At 48.7% G+C, this 3191-nt stretch overlaps 1 non-coding gene across 1 annotated transcript; it reads left to right on the top strand.

The window, feature by feature from the left end:
- The first annotated feature begins 964 nt into the window (after positions 1-964).
- Positions 965-1037, top strand: TRNAT-AGU (transfer RNA threonine (anticodon AGU)). Its single transcript has one exon. It is a non-coding gene; the product is annotated as a tRNA-Thr (tRNA).
- Positions 1038-3191: the final 2154 nt, after the last annotated feature.

Here is a 3191-nt window from a genome sequence, read left to right as displayed (position 1 = left end):
GATGGTCTTAATTTCTGGTTTCTTTCAAAGAGAGCAATTTTCTTCCACAAAAAAGACCAGGAATAATAGACACAATGTGGCTTATTCTGAGTCACCCTTTAACCATTTGTACTTATATTTTCTCTTTGTGCATCTACCCTGAAACTCAGAGTCCTCTTCAGCTGCTGCTGTACATTTTCCCCTGCCATGAGACATTTCTGTGCCTGAGGGTTTAATGCACAGCCAGCATCCTCTCCTGGACTTGCTGACAGTCTCCACAAATACTTCCCTCAAATTTGAGGTGTTCCAGATGGGGCTTTTCTATTCCAGCTCCGCAGGAGTTGCCTGTTGGATGTGAGGAAGCTGAGACTCGCTGCACAAGGGGCTGTGCAGGGCCAGAGCTCCTCCCTCGGTGTGCAGAAATCCCCCAAGGGCCAGCCCAGGGCACCACGGTGGGAGATCTCCAGGAGGAGTCTCCCAGTCACTCTGGCACTGCCCAAACTGAACAATTCTACACAAATATTCCTGGATATCACGGGGGTTCTCACTGGCCAAATGCTAAATCCAAAGCTCTGTTCTCTGTCATTCTTGCTTCCTCCACATCCACCCCACTCTTGTGACAGTTTCACCCCAGCTGGAAGCTCAGCCTGGGGAGTGCTCAGTCCTGCAGTCCATCAGATTCAGACTTGAGGTGGCATCCAAAGGGCTCCCCAGGGGAGGATGAAGCAGCAGCTCGGGCTGGGGAAGAGGGAATAATCCATCCTGATATCCTGACAGGAATGAGCTGAAGGAGAGTAAATTCCAGCTTTGGGTTCACCTTGTGGTGGTGGTTTTGTGTCTCTGATGAGTTTTGGTGCAGTTTGGAAAGAGAATTGAAAATCCTTGGAGCAGCACGTTCCAGCACTGTCGGTGCCGTTCCACAGCAGAATCATGAGACGATTACGATCTGAAATGTCTGCAGAGGCAAAAGAACCCAAATTTCAGAGGCTCCATAGCTCAGGGGTTAGAGCACTGGTCTAGTAAACCAGGGGTCGTGAGTTCAAATCTCACTGGAGCCTGGGGAGGGTCTGCCCCTCCTGCAAAGACCTTGCTGCTTTATCTTCCTGTTTATTCCCAAAGTGCTCCTCATGTTGTTTTTTGGAGCATCCAGCCTGAGTGAAATACAGCCATCCCCCAGCACCTACACCAAACAACAGGCGATGGGAAGCAGAGAAACCAGCAGTGGTCAGAGTTGTACCCTTGAAATATTTTTAATGAACAGCAATCGGAGAAGGGGAACAGCCAGTAATGGGATTTGGAGCCTTCTGGACCCTGCAGGCTCTGTGAGGGTCATTGATGGACAAAGCTGGAATGGCTGCCAGGTATTTACAGCCAGAGCTGCTTCATCTCTTCAGACATCAGCAGGACGATCAAATTATGGCTCCAGAGCTCAGTAATTGCAGAGCTGGCTGAAAACATTATAAATATGGTTTGTAGGGGAGCAGTAACATCAGTCATCTACAGAGCCCTGCTGGGGGGACTGGAAAGTGATAATTTCTAAGAATAAAGTAATGAGTAGGAATTAACCTATTTTGCATCTTGAATTCCATGAATTGCTGTCCAGATTTATGAGATTTCCTCCTGTGCCTTTGCACATCTCTTTCCCCTGTTCGTTTCCAAGTAGATTCCCTATATTGAGTCCAAATGAGCCAAACCAGTGATGGAAAAGGTAATTTCTGAATTTCAAAAGGGCCTTTTCCATCTGAGGGAAGGAAGGCTCAAAAGCCTGAAAGATTTTTGTCCTGTGGAGAGGGACACAGGGTGGCATGAGGGACATGAGGCTTTGTTTGCCTCTCCCCAGGCTGGTTCTTCCCAGATCTGTTGTCCCAGAAAAGTGAGCTTTGGAGGATTCATGTATTTCCTTCCCATGGGAAGTGACCTGCAGGAATTTCCCTGCTTTCCTCTGCATATAACCCAATAAGGACAAAGAAACAGAAGCCAGCAGGGTTCCCATTAATCTACAATTAATAAACCAGCACAAGTTCCTGTTATTTTAACTCCAGGTCCTGGAAAATGGGCAGATGGGCTTTACTAAAAGGGAATTTATCTGCAGGCTGTTGTGGCTCTACCTGGCTTCCCCCTGTCCCTCATTCCAGCTTTATCTTTTTATTTGGCTTTCAGAGGAGACCACAGAGCAAGACCCAAAAAGATCTTTGTGGTTCAAGTTCACCTTTGCAATCAGGCTGTGGGTTCAGCTTAGCTGAGCCTGGTGGGGATGGAAATGATCCTCTGAAAAATTAATGTCTTTCCTTTCTCTGCAAAGAGGACAAATGTTCAGGATGTGTTTTACTGAATTCTTAATCTCTGCAGTAGCTGATATTAATGCCAGAGCTCCTCTCCCAGTGACCCTGCTGCAATGCAGAGCCCAAACTCTCTGATGCTGCTTGTTGAACACCGTCCTGGGGCAGATATGACTTTTACCAGGGGACCTGGCCCTGGAGTCCCTTTGTATCCATCAGCCATCATCTCCTTCTCTTTCAAAGACAGAGCTTGACTAGAGGGGGAAAGAGGGCAAGGTGGTTTATATCCAAATGCTGAAGCCCAGGTGAATGTGGGAGTCAGGGAGGGAAGCTCTTCATTGTCCCCCAGGGAATGGGCACGGCCCCGAGGCTGCCAGAGCTCCAGGAGGGTTTGGACAGCGCTGCCAGGGATGCCCAGGGTGGGATGCTGGGGTGTCTGTGCAGGGCCAGGGGTTCCTCAGTGATCCCTGGGGTCCATCCCAGCTCAAGAGATTACAGGATTCTGTGATTCCATGGTCTCTGTTACCTGTGAGAGAGATCCCGTGGACAGGTAACAGCACTGGGAAAATGGCTCAAAGCCATTGGGGCAGCTTTTCAAGACTCTTCCTTAGCATGCAGTGTGCTGTGCACAACTCCCTGTGCTGGAAAACCTGCAGCTCCCAGCCTCTCCTGACCGTGCTGCTCACCCTTAAAATTCCCACATCTTGTCTTTTCCACAGCAGGGCCCTCAGGGTTTAATGCTGGCATTATGATTCTCCTGGACTCAGCCAGGGAGATCCCACTAACTGCTCAGGGCAGTTGGAATATAAGTAAACATCCTCATTCCTGCAGGCTGTAACTCCATGAAAAACCTGGGAATAAACACGGGATTGTTGTAGTTACTGCAAATTTAACCAAACTATAAAAAGCAGTCAGTGCCAACTGAAGGCAGCT

The sequence above is a fragment of the Pseudopodoces humilis genome, chromosome 22 (genome assembly GCF_049639895.1).
Source record: "Pseudopodoces humilis isolate 2021_Gansu_Grassland_sample_001 chromosome 22, ASM4963989v1, whole genome shotgun sequence".
NCBI lineage: Eukaryota > Metazoa > Chordata > Aves > Passeriformes > Paridae > Pseudopodoces > Pseudopodoces humilis.
This window is presented reverse-complemented; position numbering and strand designations above follow the sequence as displayed.